Source organism: Kogia breviceps, chromosome 4 (genome assembly GCF_026419965.1).
Source record: "Kogia breviceps isolate mKogBre1 chromosome 4, mKogBre1 haplotype 1, whole genome shotgun sequence".
In the NCBI taxonomy this organism is placed as follows: domain Eukaryota; kingdom Metazoa; phylum Chordata; class Mammalia; order Artiodactyla; family Physeteridae; genus Kogia; species Kogia breviceps.
Genome location: NC_081313.1, coordinates 166,678,582 through 166,699,983, shown reverse-complemented (window position 1 = coordinate 166,699,983; position 21,402 = coordinate 166,678,582).

Genomic DNA, 21,402 nt, shown 5'->3' with positions numbered 1-21,402 from the left:
TTATATTAATATGGGGCTGCAAAACTATCTCTGTGAAAGTTACTGTTGTAATTGCTTTATTTTTCTTCATCTTTCCCAATGAGTGTAGTAGTTTTATGTTTACATTGGTTTCTTTCTCCTAGCAAGGAAAATGCAGCCTTATAAGAACTTTGTCTTACTATGGCTCTTAAGAGCACTGAAATAAAAGCAAATGATTTCCCATTGACATAGGAAGTCTTTTCTACTTACTTATCAAGTAATGTAGATTTATAGTCTATTTACATGTAGTTCTTTCAAATGATGTAAGTTTTGACTCTCACACTAAAATGAAATCTCATCCGATTATGTGCCATTTCCTTACTTTTAAAAAGTATTGAATCCAGCACAGATATACTTCATAATTATCAAGGCATTTACCTTTTTGCATTTATCTTATTTTAACTCCATGTAGATATCACTAAATTAAAATTTAGTTAATTTTGCATGATAACTATAGAAGAGACAAAGAAAATACTGTTATTATTGTTAATGAAATATATAAACAGAAACATTTGCTATTACTTGGTGAAGTCACATAGTGGAATTCTATTATAGTTAATTTTTTTATTCTTGTTTATCTACGGAGCACCACTAAATCAAGCCCTGAACAACTAACTCCACATGCCTGGAGGTCACATTACCCGGAAATTAAGTCAGATTATGATCACAAATAGATATCAGGCTCTTATATCATTTGTCAATGTTAGAAATAGAAAAACATATGCAGAGTCCTATATCCTTTATTCTTTAAAAATTCTACCGAATGGTATGGGGATCCTGTGTTACCTGATTCACAAGGTCCTTTGTGTTTCATGCTAATATTGGTGCTCTGCTGAGAGTTTAGCTTCCTGAACTGGCAAACATTCTCATAGGTCTTTCCTTTTAGCCCACCAATGCTTCCCTAGGTCACACAGATGCATCATGGCTTGGGGATTTCTTCATCCATCAGCACCTCTTCATCCAGGACACATGCCAGGTAGTGCCTACACTGACCATAGAGATAACTATTTCTGTCCAAGTCACAGAGCTGATCTTCTACATTTCCACTTTCTAAGCAGCAGCCACATTGATCCCACACAGTCCCAGACAAGCAGTTTGCAGGCTGGGAACAGAGTTCTAAATCATATTTTCCTCAGTCACCACCTCCCCTGAATAATCTCAGTCAGCTCTCATGATGCAAAGTGGGGAGACTTTGCAAAACATGTAGTCGGGCTGCAAACATCACTATGCTTACCAGAGGCTTCATTCCAGGCAATGAACATGAGCCTTGAATGTTTAGTTTTAAGCCAAAAGGGGGAAAAAAGTACCCATTTCTTCTTTTTCTTTTTCCTCTTTCCCCTCCAAAAAAACAAAAAATCACAAATCTGCCACAGATGGTTTCAAGCCAATATTGACATCAGATTCCAAGTCTAGAGAAGATAAATAGGGTATTTAAACATCCACAAATGCTCTTCTGGGATGCAATTTTTATAAGAGCAGTTTTTGGGTTTAAAACAAACTACACTCTTGGCAATAGAAGTGTAGTTTTGCTTCCTGTTGGTTCTGGAAGCCAAATCCTGAGACAGTTATTGTATGAGAATAGAATCGTTTTATACCACTTAATGGTAAAGCCCAAGAAGTATTAATGAAGAAAAATTATGTAAAGTATAAAGTTTATTATCATGTGTGATTTTTTTTTTAGTTTAGAGAATTTCTTTCTTTTTACTCTCCTTACTTTCCTTCCTTCTTTTCTCTCTCCCTCCCTCCCTTTTTCCCTCCCTCCCTCCCTCCCTGCTTTCCTCCTTTCTTTTCTTCCTTCTATTCTAGTCATAAGAGTTAGACTAACATTCAATACACCTAGGCTACTATTTTATAAAATACTAGAGAATATCTGTGGCCCAACCTAATTGGTCTCTGTTTATTTGAGGTTCAAGTGAGGTTTTAGACCGTTTTTTAACACACTCTGATTCTAAAATAACTGCTAAACAAGAATAAAGCATGTGCGTTCTGGTTAAACATGGTAAATTAGTTCTCACATGTTCCCTCCTCCAATCCCACTAAAATGACAGTGAAGAAATTTGGAAAACACACACTAACAAGCACCAAGAAAAACAGGAGAGGGCTCCATAGCAAATGAGAAAATCAACACAATGTTGGAAGCTGGGAAGCAAATGAACAGGTGGTAACTGATTTAGCACATCAGAGGGAATAGAACCCTAGATATCTGTAGTGGGAGAAGGTGACAAGAAGCCAGCCATGTTGTACTGCAGAACTCCAGAATGTCAAGACTTGAAAGCAGTAGGAATCTCTGGAGACCAAGTTGTAGAGTGGGGCTGAAAACAGGGGATGTTTTGAAAATTAGTCTATAGCAGGGGTCCCCAACCCCCAGGCCTGTTAGGAACAGAGCCACACAGCAGGAGGTGAGTGGCAGGAGAGTGAAGTTTCATCTGCCGCTCCCCATAGCTCACATTACCGCCTGGACCTTTCCCCTCCCCCCTCCCAGTCTGTGGAAAAATTTTCTTCCACGGAACGGGTCCCTGGTGCCAAAGAGATTGGGGACAGCTGGTCTATAGGACAGTAAGATCCCTTCCAGGGTAGCTGGTTAAAAAAAATCCAGGAGTTAAATCTTGTAAGGCTTGCTCAGCTGTGGCCAGGAGATTTACTGAAAGTCAGTTTACTGAACAGCAACACCTCATGCCCATTTTCCCTCTGGGCTCCCAGGATGCTGGCAGCCAGGTTTATACCTTCCAAGGAAGAAATGGGAGGGTCCTTCTATGGGGAAGCTGATCTATGGGAAATATAACCTTTGGGTGATATCTTTGAGTATTAACCAGTGAAAAAGCTGACCCACCATCTCATCACCCTTTTATCACTCTCTTTAAAAGCTTACCAGTTGGATGTTCTGTCCACATACAGAACTTCCTGTGTCATATTTAAGAGTGCTTCAGAGTGATGCAGGCAAGAGGAAAAGCCTCTGATAAGAAAGATGAGAATCAAATAAGCAAATAGAAAAATACTACTTGTAGGAAATAGACAATTTAGGGAGTAGAAGAAAACTTTTTTTTTTTTACTGTATCTTTAGAGAGAGAAAAGGAAATTTTGCATCCCTGGAACAAACATTCAGAGAAGAAGAAATAGACCTCAGAAATGAAAAATAAAATGCCAAAAATAAAAAACCCACTAGTTTGAAGGAAAAGTTGAAGAAATCATCCAAAATAAAAATTAAAAAGGCAAAAAAAAATAGACAAGAAAAGATGAGATAGAGGATCTTAATTCTTTTTTTTTTTTACTTCTTTATTGGAGTATAATTGCTTAACAATGGTGTGTTAGTTTCTGCTGTATAACAAAGTGAATCACTTATATGTATACACATATCCCCATATCCCCTGCCTCTTGAGCCTGCCTCCGACCCTTCCTATCCTACCCCTCTAGGTGGTCACAAAGCACTGAGCTGATCTCCCTGTGCTATGCAGCCACTTCCCACTAGCTATTTTACATTTCATAGTGTGTATATGTCAATGCTACTCTCACACTTTGTCCAGCTTCCCCAAGGATCTTAATTCTTGAGTTCCAATATCTAACTAGTAAGAGTTACAGAAATAGAGAACAGAGAATTATCACAGGGAAGGAAATTATGTAAGAAACCATACAGGAGAACTTTTCAGAACTGAATGCCATGCATCTCTAGGTCAAATGGCCTACTAAGATCCCAGCACAACAAATGAGGCCAGCTTCAAGAGGGATCAGTGTGATTTGGGGCAGTTTGTGGTTCCAGGATGAATGCTGGGGAAAAACCAAACAAAGCCTGCACTCACAGAAAAATGTTAAATCACTTGATGCATTTGACTGACCATACTGAGAGTTTTATGGTTCTGGCAGAGAGCTAAGGATGGATTGGTAATAGAAACATAAAATACTGAAGAAATGGAAAGGTAATGCAATTATTAATTCCAGGGAAAACTTATATGAGAAAAGAAACATTATCAAGATATGCTATTATTGTTGCTCATCTGTGAATAATATTTCTATGTCTAAATCAATGTAAATATTGACCATTGGTTTAGCAAAAAATTCTTATATTTTTATATTAGAAGGAAGAAGAGGGGAGTTGTGGGGAGGACATGGCGATTGAGAGTTAATCCTCATCTTTCATAGTAGTCAATTATAATTCAAAAATTTTTAAATCAAGAAAGAGCAATTAAGCGTATTTTAAAAGAAAAGATGGTAGGAGGTAAATAGCAGAAAAAGCAGTAGAAAGAGGTTTGCTGTGGGGAATGAGAATTAGAAGTGGGGAGGGATGGTGCTAGGAACTGTTGCTGTTTGTTTGAAGTCATGTGGAACTCTTCAATATTCTTGGCTAAACATGAATTTTAAATTAAAGGTAATAGTAACAGAACACAGTCAGATAATCGCTGATGGCTTTGAATCTTGGCTCTGCCGATCACCAGCTCATGACCTTGGGCAAGTAATTTCACCAACTTGGTCCTAAAATTTTCTAAAATTGGAAAACATTTTTCAGAGTTGTGTTGAAGAGAAAATAAGATACATATGTAAAAGCTTCTAGGGGATACAGACGCACCTAATAAATAGCAGCTTTTCTTTTTTCATTAGTTCATGGCAATCAATAATTATTGTGAAAGTAAGTCTTCTTAGAATAATTAACCTACTCTGGCACAGTAACCTCTGACCGAATATCACTCTGGGCAGAATATTATATTGGCTTGCTTTAGACTCTTGCTAAGTGGCCTGGCTGTTGCCTGAGAAACAGTCATTTAAACTAGACATATGGATTTCTGTCTAAGTATGATAGATGAAGCAAGATAGCAGCTGGAAAAGGGGGAATCTCAAGGAATGGGGGTGGGAAGGGAATTGATTTTGGTTTTGTTTGAAGGGCTGGTGTCATTTTTCTTAGATTTGTCATAATGTCTTGTTTGATCACTTGAAATCTAGGTGTCAAATACCAGCTGCATGCTTTACAAAAGCAGCAGGTTTTATACAAGAATCTGAAAGGTTTGGGAAGTAAAGAGGAAAGGAGGAGATAGTGTCTGGTGCCAGTTGCCATCCTAGAGAAGGACAACTATCACAGGACAGGGGGCATTGAGAGATCCCTAAACAATGAAGTAGGATTAGAGGGGCAGCTGGATGTGAGTGGGGAGGGGACACATATGAAGTCCTTTGTGTTCCCAGTCTTGGCTAGTCAGCTTCCTTTGAAATCTCATAACCCCAACCTTAACCCAAATAACTAGCTCATGATGTGGCTATTTATACTCCCCTCCCCCACTTTGACAAATGAGAAAACTTAAGCAAAGAGGTTAAATAATTTGCCCAACACTGAATATTTAGCAGAGCCAGGATCTGTACCCAGGTGAATCTCACTTCAAAATCCATCTACTTTTTTCATTCTGTCATTCTCTCTCTCTCTAGATATGAACTTATTTTTATGAAATAAGTACATGCGAGCCTTTTGTAAGGCATAAAGTATTATATAAATCCAATATATTTTAAATATTATTTAACATATGAAAGGCAAAAGACACCTGAAAATCAGAGAAGCAGTTTATACTTGTGTAGCACTCGGTGTATTTTAGTTTGTGGAGCAGGTTGAAAAAAGAGATGGGAATATGAGGCCAAAATGGAGATGAAGTGGAAACAGAGATGAAAGGTGGTACATTTTAGTGTTTCAAGAGAAAAAGAATAATACAATTATTTCTGAGTAGTAGAAATTGCTCAATTTAAACATTTGTTTCTTGCATAAAAAATTATGTAGTATGAATTTTCTGGGTATAAAATTAAAAAGATTGTTTTTTCAAGGCTGATCCACAAAAATGTTAGGTCCTTGCTACTTAAAGTGTATCTTGGGACTGACAACTCACCTACCTCACCAGGGAGTTTGTTAGAAATGCAGAATCTGGACCCACCTGATCACCAAGATCCCCAGGTGATATGTGTGCACATTTCAGTCTCAGAAGCAGTGCTTTAGGTCAAAAGCCAAAGATTGTGGATGAAGAGAAAAGAGTATAAATTTGGGCAAGGAGTTTGTAGGGTTACGTATTTTTTATGAGAAAAATGAATTTCAGGGAGTATCTTGAGTATTTTTTATGACTAATCAGTATAAACAAATCACTCCAATTGCCACAAAAATGACTCGCTGGGGAGTGGCGGTATGGAGGGAAGTTATAGTGTAAATAAAGTTCATTAAACAAACAAACAAAATGTTTGGGTATGAAAAGGGATTGGAACATTTAATTCAGCCTACCGTTTACCAGCTACGTTTTAATGAGCTGAGAAGAACTTAAATGAAATCTTGAAAATTTAGCTTAAAAATTTCCCTCTAATAATGTTATATATGTTATGAATAAAATAAAAGCAAAACTTCCTGGATTGTTTACTTCTCAAAGCAATTCAGTATTTCATAAAGAAGTTTAGTTTACTCCCATAGTGTGCTAAGGAGGAGGGAACAGGTATCTGGCACTTTGTGAAGAACCCAGGAATAGAGCAGGAAGTGGTACCCTTAGATCTCCTGAGTTCCCACTAGGGGATAGGTCACATTTCCTGGAAGCCTGTCATCACCATTTATGACTCTGCACTCTCAGTAGAGCATTATTCTGGAAGAGATTGGTGGAGATGTGAGGCAGGGGGACAGAGATTCAAGAATTCACCGTTATAGCTTCATGTATCTGACCTAAAGGAAATTACAAGTCCTCAGGGAGCAAATTAAGAATTTACACTCCTTCAATCAATTCATTAACAGGTATTTAGTAAGCACATACTTTGTGAACAGCTCTGCGCAGTATATCAAAGTATAAGCCATAGTTCTTTTCTTCCAGAATATTCAAATTTCCATGACAGAATTGGCAAAGTAATTCATGGAGGGGTGGGTGATGTGCATTTGGTTAGGAGGGAGCATCGTATTTTGGCCTGTATTTAGGACTTGACAGTAGACAAAGCACATTCAGAGTCAGTAGTAGTCAGTTTTCACATTTTAGAGCTATGCAAACACATTTGAAGAGGTTTAGTGACCCATCCAAGGTCATCTCCAAGCTGACAGAGCTGGAAATAAAATCCAGATCTTCCATTGCTAATTCCATGAGGAAGAATAACCCAGAGGATGTTGGTGATGATGGTGATGGTAATGATGGTGATGATGGTGATGGTGGTGTCACCGAGTCCAAGCTCGTACTGCTTGCGGCTCTAAAAGCCAGTAGGTCAAGAGACAAGGTGTGGCAACAAGGAGTAGTGACTTTATTCAGAAAGCCAGCAAACCAGGAAGATGGCAGACTAATGTCTTAAAGAACCATTTTATCTCAACGTAGAATTCAGACTTCTTTTATGCTAAGGGAAAAGGGGAAGCAGGAGAGTTCAAGGTTAAAGAGTAAAGGTGCATTGCAGATTTCTTGGGGCCACCTGGCCTTCAAGGAAACCATAACATTTCTTTGTTTTTCTGCTTGCTCATGTAGACTGGATCACAAGGCTCCTGCAAAACCTCAAGTCATTAGCAGTTATTTTTACTTTACCATTCTCATCTCTGCTTATTTGCAAGGTTTTAGGCTGACAGTGAACTTATCTACGACCCCGGGAAGTGGGATGAGAACTTTCTTCAGGGAACCTAGTGAGCTATTTGGGCACAAGCAACATTTCTCTAATGTTTAACTCTTTTTTTTTTTTTGCGGTACGCAGGCCTCTCACTGTTGTGGCCTCTCCTGTTGTGGAGCACAGGCTCAGCGGCCATGGCTCACGGGCCCAGCTGCTCCGCGGCATGTGGGATCTTCCCAGACTGGGGCACGAACCCGTGTCCCTTGCATCGGCAGGTGGACTCTCAACCACTGCGCCACCAGGGAAGCCCTCTAATGTTTAACTCTTGACGTGCAGGGCTAAAATAATAGAATACATAAGCTAAATAATGAGGGAGGCAGTTTCAATATGGTGTTAGTTCTGTTCTTAGTGGTGAGGAAGGATATAAAAGTTGAGAAAAGCATTGCTAAAGACTCTCCTTATGAAACAAAAGGCATTCCTATTACTTTTTCCACCAATGTTGTTTGTTCTGGCTGAAGGAGAAAAATGAGTGGCTTCAAGGGACTAAAACTGAGGACAAAAAGAGGGACCTGAGCATCCCAATGTGATCTCAGCATATATGGGGCTTCCCAGAGCTCTGTGAAGTGGCTGTAAGTGAATAATCCTTATTGTAACCCACGACTGAGGTTAAAAAAATCAGGAGCTCCACTAAATGCATTTGGCAAGCATTTCGTCTTCCCTTAAATAAAATAAATTCCCTTAATAAAGCCAATGGAGGCAGGGTTGGTGGCAGGGGTGGGGGGCGGAGAGGGTGTGTATGATTTATTATGGAGCAAGGAGAGGGCCTTGATGGCTCTGAACCATCTATTAGAACTGCTGGTTCTAAAACCAAGTTGTACATTGGTTTCTCTTTTTGTGCCAATCTTACAGTTTTTTAAAAATATAACTTTTATGAATATCATCATTAGTGCTATAAGCACAGGGTAGTATAAGTTAATTCTACAGTAAAGTGATTATTAAATCCATTAGTCATATACAGGGAATCCATAATTAACTTATTCTCCAGCATCAAGTAAATGATTCTACTGTGTGCTTTAAGAAAGCAATTGTTCACTAATATGCAAAATACAGCAGAACTATTAGATCATAAAGCTTTGCAATCTTATAATTAAATTATAAATTTTACATATTTTAATAATGTGCTTTATATACTTTAATTGTTTTCTACGCAAGATTAAAAGGAGGTGCCACGGTTTTTCTCAGATATATTATATCTAGACCTGAACCGTGCAATGCTTAATAATAATTGATGAGTATCTACCAGGGATGACAGTAGTCTTTCAGAAGCATCAGATATTTCTTTGGATTATTGCTGAGGACGAAAATGAAGATGTGCATTAGCCTTAAGTGGAGTTGCAACTATACCCTTGGGCTTTCTTTTGTTTTCCCCCCTTTTGCTGTTATAACAACCACAGGCATCCATGTTCTCTCTTCCCAGAATGGGCTGGTTTCCATTCTCACTGCCTTGGCTGTATGTGTGGGTAAGGCAACATGCACATTAAATTCTCTGCAGGAGACTTATGCGCCTACATGAGCAATCTATTGTTATTATATTTTGGATTAAATAATGATGCCATTCTTTTCCATGTGCACAATTAAATGTGTTTGAAAGACCTGGGAAATACCACAGATCTGTGCCTCGGGGGGTGCCTCTGTAACCTTCTGTTTTTCCAAATCCTGATTGTTGCAGTGGGAACTGTAGTGCTTCGTTCCTTTATTCTCCCTCAGAGGGAACCAACCTTTCTCAGATGGTTTCCTTGTTCCAGCTGGCTTTTCAGTTTTTAGAAGTAACATTGCATTGAAGATGCCCTCCACACAAGAAGAATGAGAAGTTCATGCATTCATCAAACCCTTATTGAGAGTTTACCACATTCCCAGCCCTGAGCTTAACACTCAGGGTATAAGGATTTTAAAAGATGAGATTTCTTGACTTAGGTCTGTGAATCAAGCGTATCACTAAGCCTTACACAGTGTATTAGTTTGTTAGGACTATCATAAGGTGCCACAGACTGGGTTACTTAATCAACAGAAATTTATTTTCTGTAATTCTGAGGCTGGAAGTCCAAAATCAAGGTAACCGCAGGGTTGATTTCTTCTGAGACCTTACTCAGGTGGTCAGCAAGGTGGCTTGCTAATGGCCACCTTCTTGCTGTTTCTTCACATAATCTTTCCTCTGTGTGTGTCTGTGTCCTAATCTCTTCTTATAAGAACTCCAGTCATACTAGATAGGGCCCACCAGAATGACTTCATTTTAACTTGATTACCTCTTTAAAGACTCCTGTCCCCAAATATTATCCCAATCTGATGTACTGCGAGTTAAGACTTCAACATATGAATTTGGGGGAGGGGCACAATTCAGTCAGTAACACTAAGGGATCACCATTACCAAGCCCAGCCTAGAGTGGGGAAGGCTTCTTGAAGTCTGAGTGTTGAAAGATAAACAGGGGTCACTCAGATGACATATGGGGAAGGAGGATAGGTAATCTAGATAGATAGGGCAACATGTGATGATTAGTCTTGAGTATGGTCAGAGCTGAGTGTGAAATGGGTCAGGGAATGGATTGACACAATGTTGAATCTGGAAGGTGAGCAGGAGACCAATGTTGGAGAGCCATGTGAGTCATGCTAAGGGATTTGGACTTTATCCTAAAGGCTCAAAGGAACCACTGAAGGATTCTATGCTGGGGAATGGTGAGATCCATTTTATTTTTTACAAACAAGGTAGTATATTTAGGGGCCCAATAGAAAGGTCACCAATGTCCCAAAATATCTTCCCTATGTGATTTGCCACAGTACCTGAAATTCTCAATACCAAAGAAGCACTCCTGTGGGTCATTGTCCTATAGATGCAATCCTATTTATTTTCCTGATGGCCCTAATCAGGATCTATAATTATTGAATTTTGTGTGTGTAGTTATTTCTTTGATGGTCTGTTCACTGTATTTCCTCTGCATCTAGCACAGAGCCTGGCATATAGTGGTTGCTCAATACATATTTGTTGAAAGAGTGAATGAGTCATCCTGGCATGAACAACACATTAAGCTATTAAAGCCAGTAAATTGACCCAGAGCCCCTGGAATAAGACAGAGATCAGATAAGTTTTGGTGGCTGTAAGCAGAGAAGTGTAAGACAGACGTAGGTGAAGTTAGGTAGGACAGGCCAGTGGGAGGAGCCAGTGTACTGGCCAATGCCTCACTTAGGCCTGTCACTGGCGGGCTGGGTGGGTGGGAGATGAGGACTAATTGAGATAATGCACACGGAAGTGATTTGCACACTGGACTGGGAAGCTAGATGGCCAGTTGGAATCACACCTCTGCCAGTCACTGTCTGTGTGACCCTGGGAAAGTGGCTTACCCTTTCTGGATCTCCATTTCCTCATCTTGAAATGAGGATAATGACAGTTCCTACCTTTTTGGTTGTAGTGAGGATTAAATGAGTTAATATAAGGAAAACTTTTATAATAGGGTCTGGTATATCGTAAGTGTTATGTCAATCTTGGCTATTATTATAATATTTTAAAATTTTAATTAGAGGAAGCACAATTAGTCCCCTTGATTCTGATCTCTACTCCTTTTTCTCCAGCTTCTAAGCTACTCTTATTCAGTTTCTAAAACCTAAATTATATTACTTCCCTGCTTAAAAATCTTAGGCTTCAAAAAAATTCTTGGCTTGAGTTCAGATTGTCACATGTGTATCATGTGACTGTCATGTTCCAGGCTCTGGAACAGAAGTTGTGAAAAGGTAAATGCAGCAGCGCCTTATATTGATGGCTTCTCATTGTTTCTACTAGTGTTTCTCAAAACTTGGTCCACAGACTTCCCATTAGCATTTCTGGTGCTGAACAAAACTACAGTGAACCAGATATGTAAGTGTTCAGAATAGAGTGAGGGCAGAAGTCTAGGGCTCGACGCTATCACAAGGTTATGGAGAAAGGTATAGAAAAGAGCGGTAGTAAGTGGGACGCTGGGAACTGCAGTATTCTTTCTAAAGAATTGGTCACATCTTTTAACCACCCAGAAGAGAGCAACTGGGGCTGAGGGTGGTCCAAGCTCTTGGAGAAAAGGAAATGCATGAAGAATTCAGACACTTTCAGGCCATCCTACACTGTGGCTACCCAAACCAAAACTGGCTTCCTCGAATTGGCTGACAGAGCAAGAGCCCGTTTCATATGTGAGTTCTGGACACAAAATCATTCTCTGTGGCAGCTCTGATATTGGCAGATGGGGGATTTAGCTCTGTCCTGTTTATATAACAGCAGTTGATAGATAGTGACTTCATAGTTGGATATTTATGAGAGGTTTCATTTCAAGTAATACAGTTTTGGCCCGTGGCAATGTGAAGGCTGTTACCCATTATTACTGAGAAGCTAAATCTTTAGGATATTGTAACTATAACTGCAGGGTCTGTTTGATCTACCCGGAAGAACTGGAAAAGTTAATATTTTTCAAAGCAATGAAAGCTTTATTATAAAAAGTCTCATTAGGAAGTTATCTGTCCCTAAAACATATAGGCTATCAGAAAGTCAGGTATAAAAAAAGCAACTTTTCATACTTTTCTTTTACCTTATGACCTCTATCACATAACAAGGTAATTAAAAAGAAAAAAAAGTTTTCTGCTTTCCATTACAGAAACCAAACACCTTGCCATGCCCTCCATCCAGGTCCCAGCTCTGAGGTGAGCTGGTGAAGTCCATTCTGCACCCTTTCAAGACAATGGTCTTTGCCGTGTTAGGAACTGAGGCTTCTGCTGACATAGTGCTGTTCTCAGACCTAGAAACTGTCATCGAATCATGAGTGTCCTCTGTTTCCTCGGTTGTAAAAGAATACTACCCCATTTTAACACCAGCTGGACATATCTTCCAGAGTCTAAGGGTTTTAAATCCTTGCAATGAGATGAGAGATCCTTGGCAGTTGGGTCTGGAAAAGATGAGTGGGTAGGGTGGTAGAAAAACTCTTTAACGATGCGTGCTGGGAATCATCAGGGAAACATCATATCACTGCAGCTCTTCTCAAAGGGACACTGGATGGCACACAAGGGCCCCATTCACAGGGGCTCTCTTGGTTTGGAGGAAGTGGACTAATAGCTAGGTGGTTGGAGAAAAACTGGGCAGTTAATGAGGGTGATAGATTTAGCAGAGTGGTTACATTTTTTCCTTTTTGTATTTGTAATACAGGAAATTGAACAGGACACACATAGTAACCCCTTACATTTTGGGAAGGCCTGTGAGGGGAGTTATGCCAGTGTTATGGGATGCGTTGGGTCATCCCCCCAATCCCAACCCAAAATTCATTAGTTGAAGTCCTAACCCCTACGACCTCAGAGTAGGAATGTCTTTGGAGATACGGTCTTTAGAGAGGTGATTTAGTTAAAATGAGGTCATTTGGGTGGTCCCTAATCCAATATGGTGGGTATCCTTATAAGAAGAGGAAATCACAACACAGACATGTACAGAGGGAAGACCATGTGCAGATGTAGTGAGAAGACAGCCACCTATACGCCAAGGAGAGAGATCTCAGAAGAAACCAACCTTGTGGTCCCCTTGATCTTGGACTTTATTATCCCCAATTGACAGATGAGGCACAGAGAGAGAGATTAATCTGACTAAGATCACACGCTAATAAACCTCAGCCAAGTCTCAAAACCAGGCATTCTGACTCCAGGGAGGGATGCTTGGGGAAACTGCCCTAATCTCCAGGGACAGAATTTGTTTCAGTATTCTTGGAGTCAATGAATGTATTCATTCACTCAACAAGTGTTCACAGAACACTTTTTATGTGGGAGTCACTCTGCTAGGCACTGTGGATGCTCAGTGAATAAAAGCAGAGTTCTTGCCTGTAGGAAGTTTGTATCTCATGGAATGACAGTAACCAATTAATGTTTCAAATAGGTGTAAAATTACAGTTGTGATCAAGTTATGGGCATATAACTTTTTAATGAAAGGCATATACTGCTACAAAATATGGAGACTTGAGCTGTTCAGAGAGAGAGGGAGGTGAAAATTAAGCCTAAAAGTAATTCTATAAGGACCCAGCCTTGTGGGTGATATTTGGTGAAAACTCCCATAAAGACTTGTCGTACTTTTGCTTATCTGAAACTATGGGTTTTAACCCTAAAATGAAACTCTATGTGGTGCCAGCCCTTGGTCAAATTGTCACTTCCAAATCCCAAGGTTCCCAGCAGCCTCATGCTCCTTTCCACTTCCCTGTTTAAGTGTCTCCCATTCTTCATTCATCCTGTTAAATGTTTTAAGGGTTATCTTTCCAAGGGGGCAGGTACATTTTCTCTTGGATTAAGTCATAAGTGAAAAGACTGCAGGTCTAGTAGAGAGAGCTTCCTTGGGCAGGAGTGCTATTGAGAGGTGGTTTCCATTTCCACTTGGCATATAGCCACGCTGCTACTTTATTTTCAGTACGTAATCCTATTTAGGCCAATTTTTTTAAGTGTGAGAATGGTGGAAATAAGAGCTAAAACTTTATTATGTAGAAATAAGACAGGATGGGATGTGCATTTTAGGGTCTGACATATTAATCAGAAATTCTAGAGACTCTATCTTCACATTCTTAGGAGCACCAGTTTCCCACTTAAACTGGCAGGAGAAATCAAGTGGGTTCTATTTTGAGCTGTCCACCTAAACTTCAGTGTTAGCTGAGCCTAAACAAGAGCATCTGTTCTTGAAAGTAGAAACCCAGTGCTTGATACCTACTCTTTGTTTTTAAGTCTCTCTTAAATCAATAAGTGTAGAACCATTAGGTGCCAACAAAAACCAGTTAAACCAGAAACTGTAATTTTTTTAACCAATAATGTCTTTTATTTTTATACAGCAACGTAACAGCTAAAAGTTCTAATAAAATATAGATGGCGTTTATTGAGCATGCAATAATATATGCCAGTTATGGTTTTAAGTATACTGTACACTCTGTGTCATTCAAGTCTACAAGAATGTTTTTCTGTTTTACAGAGAAGGAAATAGGTTCAAAGAGGAGTGGGGTCACACAAGTAGCTAGAAACAGGCAGAGCTAGGGCTAAAACCCAAGTTAACTCAGTACAAAGCTGTAGCTCCTAACCTCTCCAGTACACTGCTTGGATTTCTCACAGGGTCAGTTTGCTTTTTCTCACCCTTGTGAGTTACTGGCTTTGGAGATGGAAATTTCAGTGGATATTCAGTGGATGAAGGAGACATGTTCTCACTGTTTGCATTTGTTTCATTCCACAGTATCATCTAACTTAGATCCAGATTCTCGATACTTCTAATAGCTCATTGTAAGAGGGAGGCAGTATGGTGTAATGGATAAAGCATGGTCCTGAGACCAAATAGACCTTGGATTCTGACCTCAGCTCTGCCACTTACCAACTGTGTAACATTGAGCCAGGCAGATAATCTCACTGAATCATTGTTTTTCTTATCTGCAAAATGGGTTAACAGCATTTACCTCATAGGACTATTGTCAGGATGAGAGACAGGGTAGGTCAGGTGCTTAGTATATGACTGACACTTAATAAATTGTAGCTATTGACTCTCATTTACACACCATGAGCTCCTGTCCTTTTATGTGACTCATAACATCAAGTCTATCTAAAATATCTGTGAAGAAGAGAAATGACAAAAATGAGAAACGAGAAAACCACTGATGGACTACATTGTGGTAATTATTCTTAATTTTTCCAAGAAGATTGAATAAGACTTATTTTATGACTCTGTCCTATTTGGAAAACATTATAAAACTTTGAGTAGACAACAGTGGTTATAGCACAGTGCTTACCAAAGCACTGTACGCTTTTTTGATAAAGATATAACTTTATTGCCCTTTATGTACTCTCTTGGTTAATAAAGTAAGCAAATGGGAGATAATTTGAAATACCTTTTCTACCATGTATAGTGTCAGAACATACAACTTACCTTTAAAAATGCAAAAGATTCATTGCAATGAAAGGTATGGCTTATACACACAAATGCATTTTTAAAACAATTCACCTGTGTAGTGCTGAGAGGACTCATGATCTGAGATCTTTCACCTTTGCAGAAATGAAATAGGATTTTCTTGCTAACTGCATTCGGGGAGCAGCTAGCCAGGTCAGATATGTTGTGTAGGCAGGATGCCAGCTTTTGTGATCTTCCCTGCAGGGGCTTTGAGAAGGAATTGGTGAAAAGCTGGGTCCTATGTGCTAAAAAATGACTTCAAAAAGTCCTTTTTGGGGAAGAATGATCTTATTTGGCAGCAAAGATTCCAGAGATACTCTGCCTAAAATTTCTGGGGGTGGAACAGTCCTGGCAAATTGAGAGAGATCTTCAAAACATAGGCCACAGATAATGACTTTAAATCTGAACATGGTTGTGGCTTTTTATAACAATACTGTAGATGTTGTAATCTTGCTGTGCTGCTTCTGCACAAGCAGAGCATGAAGCTGCGTGCACAGAACCATTTGAGGAGGTAAAAGAATCAGCAAAGAGAACACTGGACTTAGAAGACATGGCTTCTAGTCCTGGCTGTGTACTGTGTTTGATCTCGGATGCATTCTCTGATGCCTTTGATCCTTACCTACTAAAATGGCATATAAGCTGGTTGAATGTCTTGATGTCCCAGCTACATCCAGTTCTGATTTTCTAGGGGTATGTAATGCATGCATAATCATATGTCAAATTAATTAGGACCCACTTCTATTACACATTTCCAAAACACTTTCATATTTATAATCTCATTTTTAACCCTATCACAAACCTGTGAGATAGGAAGGGCAAATATTTTTGTTCCACTTGACATATTAGTTAATTTAGGCAAATAGAGATTAAGATAATGGCAGAGCCCAGATCTCTTGACTTTCATTCCTGGACTCCTACACCAAATGAAACTGGGTTAGTCTTTTATGATACATATACAAGAATATGCAATTGGATTCTTTGTGGAAAAAAAATAACTGGATAAGTTATGTTAAATTACTACAGGAATAGATAAAACAAAGTTCTATTTCCCTTGTTGAGAATTTGCCTTTGATTCCCTCTGTGAAATGGATTAGAATGTTCTGTTAGGATGTAAGAAATATACAAACCCAAGAAAGGTACATCTCATATTCTTTTAAATAGATAGTTTCTCCTGGGACTCGTTACGTTCTGAAAATTCACTTTATTATTACATTCTAAGGTTCGTGCCTTTAAATGCCACGGCATCTGAGTCTAACTTTTATTGGTGATATTTGTGTTTATCACTTTCCACTGTCATCCTCTCCCATTTCCTTTGTTTTGTTCCATAGATACGATTTGATATATGAATGAGAGCTTTAGATGCTTCAAGATATATTTTGGCGAATTGGTTCAATAACTTGTTATTGAAAAGCAAAACCCATCAGGGACATATTTGCCTACTTCCCCTAAAGAGAAATCTCTCATCAAAATCAACTGTTATTCATCAGTCATGCCACTGTTATGAGGACATACCCACATTTTTTGTTTGTTGAATATGTCCATAAAAGTTTCAACCTAAAAAGCCAGCTTTCAAGACTATTTCTAAAATTTGGAAATTAAACAAGTGTCTTACTCCATAAGGTAATAAGTACAGCTGTAATTTGGATTCTGGCTAAACTTGCAAGGCCTGCTTTTTGTGCAGTTGCAGAATAAGTTGGTGAGCCAGTCTGAAAGAGGCCCTAAGAATGAGAAAGAAATTTGAATTTGGAGATGCCCTTTTATGTCACAACTTTGATAATCTCATACTTCTCAACTGAGTCTTCTCCTTTTGTCATTCTGAGAGTTCTTAATGAAACTTTGGGGGCATACCCTCAAGGAGAGAGCTACCTTCAAGCCTCATTCATGCCAACTGCCCCTCCTACCCACTGCAGAAGCCAAAGTCTTCGGTTGCATAGAGTCTAACTTCTTGCTTTCCTGTTCATTTCAATGCCTGTTAAGGTTTAGTGTTTCACAAACCAGGAATTGCAATGAAGAACTGCTGCATCCCCATACACCTTCCTAACTCTTCAACCACATTTTTTTATTAGATGCCTTTTTGTCATGTTGCAACCATATAAGAAAGAATAGCTGTCCTGTTCCTTCTTGGCACCAACGTAGAAGATTCAATGCGACAAAAGAAATATTTTGCTTTCTGTCAGCTGTATACATTATTCATATTCAGTAATCATATTGAGTTGGACTTTTCCTTTCCATGTGGCAAACACACTGTATTATTTTTTTTCCTAGAAAATATAGCTTTAATGCAGCTGTTTTCTTTTCCATCAAGGGATTTGGCATCTGTCTTCCCTTCTGACTTGACATTGAAAACATCTGGAGAGCTTTGAAAAATATAGATCTTAAGTCCATAGGTCTAGGGTGAGACTCTGGAATCTTTTGTTTATAAAGCTCTACCAGTGAATCTTATGATCAGCCAGATTTGGGAACCACTGTTCCAAAACATGTGTGTTGGGAGTCCCTAAAACCACTCACTGGTTCAGTGATTCTCTAGGAGAACTCACAGGACTCAGCATACAGTGGTACTCATGGCTATGATATATTATAGTGAAAGGATATAAAGAACAATCAGCTAAGGGAAAAGAAAAGCACATGGCGTGAAGTCTGGAGGAAACCAGGCATGGACTTCCAAGAGTATTCTCCCTGTGTCCTCCCTAGGCCATGCTTAATTTTTCCTAGCATGGAATTAAGACAAGTGTAGAATGCCGTCTACCAATAAGCTCGCCAGAGACTCAGTGTCCAAGATTTTTATTGGGGCTGGTCACATAGGCACCCCCTGCTTAGCATGATCCAAAATTGCAGACTCCCAGAAGAGAAGCAGGTGTTCAGCATAAACCACATTGTTTGTGTACATAGGTTAGGCCCAATGAGCCACTCTTACCAATTAGGGAATAATGGGAACTCTCCCCAAATCCAAATTCCCAGATGCTGGCTAAGGGCCAACCTTGCAAAGAGACCATTCATAAGGATACCAGTTTCGGACCTGTTATGTTAATGATTTTCTACACAGTAAGTGAACCAAGTTTCTGTGTTGGGTAGGAGGAAAAATGTCCAGATGAAAATGGAGATTTTCATGGTGATGAAGTGTGATATCCTATTCCTTAAGGATTTTAGTAAAATTCACACCCTGACTTGAATAGGAAGCAGGCCATCATGAATGCAGGGTATGGACCACTTGACTCTCCAAGACCAGTTAGGCCATGGCTCTAGTCTGGGCTTATTAAAGAAGAGATAGCTGGCTTGTAGGTGCAGATGTCTCAAAGATCACAGAGACATTGGATCAACATGCAGCTATTCACTCACTTTTTATGTTCTATTCCCCTTTCCAGTTTTCCAAATGGGATTGCTTCTTCTCTAATTTCTGGAAAGGCACAATTTTAAGTAATGAGATTGGGTGATCAAAGCCTATTTCACATCCAAGTCACTGAAAGCTGTGGGTCACATGACTCCCCTTCAAATGCCCCCCAAAGAAACCATAATTTTGGAACTCAACCTTGTGGGCCACCAGGAATATTCTTAGGCATACATTCTTTGTTAGCAATACTTGGTATGACACTTTAGTTTTGTGCAGCCAGAGGCATCTCCCAGTATCCACAACCTCCCAAGATTACCTATCAGAACCTTCTGCTTTCAGGTAGGTGGATGGCAAAATCAAAGGGGAGACAAGATTATTTATTCTCATGGGAAATTTCCAGATGGAGACTAGATGTTTATCCGAGCATTTCATTATTCAACGGTATTTCATTATTCAATTTGCACATTTTCTTTCTTCAAAACAATTAAACTTTCTTTTAAGTTCATTTCTGTCTATTTACTTTTATTCAGTTCACTTATTCAGGTGAATCATGACACAGCATAACTCATGTACAAAACCTTCTTGAACCTAATGACAGTCATTATCATTCAGCCTTGCTTTTCCAGGTGCAAAAGCTCCTTCTTATTGGACCTGTTTTCTGTGATTTTAATCACTTCCATGATTTTAACCACTTTTCTCTGACTCTTTTTCCATTTCTGTACATCCTTCTTAAAAGTGTGGTGGCCAAAATTGGACTCAATGTTTTTCAACACAAATATACTACAGTCTGATATATATAAATTCTCTACAAAAACTTGAAAAAGATGTATATTATATATTTTAAAAATTATTTTTAAAACATGAAACATGTATTCATATGTTCTTTCCTTCTTTAAATTCATTGGTAAAACACATAAATTATATTGACCATATATTGGGGCATAATTCCCTGTCTGTTAGGACTCAATTTTAAAAATGTCTATTAAGAAGCAAGGGTCTTTGGCAGTAAATACATTACTAACTGGTCAAAATTAACTATAAGCAAGTAGCTGAGAAGAATAGTTCTGTACGTGTAAGAGTAATGCACAGCACTGAGGAAAGACCACACCTCACTCCCGGTTGTCAAACTTTCCCTAACTACAGATTGTCACTATACTTTCCTGTCACTGAAAGCCCATACTGTGTTTTTTCTCCTAATAGTACTCCTTTGTGTTGCTGACTTATTTTCAGCTTGTGGTCCACTGTAATCTCTAGCCCTTTTTTGCTATGCTCATTTCTCCATTTCTCCCTGTCTTTCATTTGAAAACCCTCTGTCATCAGCTTGTTATTGAATATATCTATATCTATATTTCTATATATCTTCCTTCCTATATTGAGAATATCGATATTGATATTCAATATCGATATTCTCAAAATCAAAATAATTTAAAATTGTATTTCCATAACTAAGGATATTCTCAACTTTACCTAGTTTCATGACTTTGAGAAATTTGATGAGGTAGGTCTTGATATTTTCACCCAAGAAATAAATACTTTGAATAAAACGAGTCAGGGACTGATCTCGGTAGGTAGGATACATGGGAAAGATCTAGAGTATTAGGAGTTTCTACTGAGAAGTCTAGTGTTGTAGCCTACATAAATTTCAGAGTGATACAAAAATCCAAGAATTTTTTTCCCCAAGGTATATTCTCAAACTATAAAAATATCATTCAACAAAAACAAAAGAGAATTCCAAAACAATGAAGAAGGCTTGGAAGGGAATCTGGGACATTTTTGAAAAGTGGATCTTTCAATACCACGAGGCCTAGCTGTTTAATTGCAAGGCAAGTATTGTGGTACAGTGGTGTCAAAGAATGACATTAACTATGTCACCAGTGTTTATCTTCCTCAGTAGGAAATAGTAGGGGTACGTGTGTGTGTGTGTGTGTGTGTGTGTGTCTGTGTCTGTGTCTGTGTCTGTGTCTGTGAATATATACTGTCTGGGGTGAGTGGAACATGAGGATTGAAGAGTGTGAGCCCACTGAGTTTGTGTTACAATGTATACCTTTTCCAAATGGGATCTTAAAACACATATCCTATAGATGACCACTTGATTTGGGTAGCTAATATGGTATATTTATTTCACAGTTTCACATCTTTATAGTTTTTTAAAAAATATAATTCTTGAATGGAGTTTCAGGGCAGATATTTCCTTTCAATCCTTTTTAAAAAGAATCACAAATATGATTGAACCATAGAGTCACATTCCACCTCTTTTAATTCTCCCATTCCCACCAGAAACATTTTGTTAAAAGCTCAGGTGATCAGGCTTCCCTGATGGCGCAGTGGTTGAGAGTCTGCCTGCCGATGCAGGGGACACGGGTTTGTGCCCCATCTGGGAGGATCCCACATTCCACGGAGCAGCTGGGCCCGTGAGCCATGGCTGCTGGGCCTGAGCGTCCGGAGCCTATTCTCCGCAACGGGAGAAGCCACAACAGTGAGAGGCCCGCGTACCGCAAAAAAAAATCATAATAAAAATAACTCAGGTGATCAAACCCATAGAAACTGAATTGTGAGAAGTATCATAAGGGGAAAAGAATGAGAACCT